A 1,076-nucleotide genomic window follows, 5' to 3' on the forward strand; every position below is an offset into this window, starting at 1 on the left:
AGCAAAATATACATTGCTCAAAAATTATCATAAGAACTGTGCCACAGTACTTGTTATAAAATATTTAATGTCAAATTAAACTCCGATTGATGTAAGTCATGTGTAATATAACGTAGACCTTGATTTTCTTTCCTCTTCTAGTCACATCTGCGGCAGTGTAGCTATGAATATAAACTACTATTTGTTCAAGAAACTATCTATTTGAGACATGTTTGGTATGGTTAAGTGCTTAAATTCGCGTGCCTGCACTTCGCAGAACAGCGCTACGTCCTCTTGTCACGGCTGCGTCTATTTATTCGCCGATTCGGCACTAGGCAGGAAGGGCTGCACAAACCGCTGTTGCAAGCCGTTCGTGCTGCAAAAATGAGTAATTTTAAAATTTACAAAACAAAAAAAAAACTTGTAATGCGCCTTGGCAGCTAAAATTTTGACAGTGCATTTCTTTTGCCGTAATACTGCTGCGTAAAGAATGTAAGGGTGATTTTCGATACGTTAAAATTGGACGATTCCCTTGTAAGTTTGACCTTGGAGCCCAAGCGATTGGTTTTCACACCCTGTACGTTGTAACTACCGACTAATAACAGGATCCTTCCTTCTGCATTTGGTTAACCATAGTACAGAATGTTGCAAATTTAAAAATGACGTAAGTAAAATTAATGTTAATGATGATGAGCAACTGTTGCCCCTAAATATCGATATAAAAATAGTTGTCAGGAGTGGGATTCGAACCCACGCCCACAGAAGTGGACTGCGACCTGAACGCAGCGCCTTAGACCGCTCGGCCATCCTGACAGATAGACGACACTTCAGTCTATCTTATACTTATAGTAGTTACATTTTATTTTTTATTTATTTCTTGTATGTTGTTGCCAGTGAGATCTTAATAATGTAAAATATCCGCTCAACACAATTTGAAGACGACACGCCGGTTTTTAGCAGTGACAGGCATCATTAGATTAACGCAAGCAGACTCAGAGATCGCCTGATCAAGTTGTACAAAAGAAACAGCTGGTAAAAACACCACTAAAAACAACTGCTGCGTTTTGGCAAGCAAACGGCCGCATGTATCTTAGCGC

General features: G+C 39.4%; 1 non-coding gene across 1 annotated transcript; it reads right to left on the bottom strand.

Moving 5' to 3' along the window:
- Positions 1-708: 708 nt before the first annotated feature.
- On the bottom strand, positions 709-792 carry Trnal-cag (transfer RNA leucine (anticodon CAG)). The gene has a single exon. It is a non-coding gene; the product is annotated as a tRNA-Leu (tRNA).
- Positions 793-1,076: the final 284 nt, after the last annotated feature.

The sequence above is a fragment of the Schistocerca gregaria genome, chromosome 3 (assembly GCF_023897955.1).
Source record: "Schistocerca gregaria isolate iqSchGreg1 chromosome 3, iqSchGreg1.2, whole genome shotgun sequence".
NCBI classification, from domain to species: domain Eukaryota; kingdom Metazoa; phylum Arthropoda; class Insecta; order Orthoptera; family Acrididae; genus Schistocerca; species Schistocerca gregaria.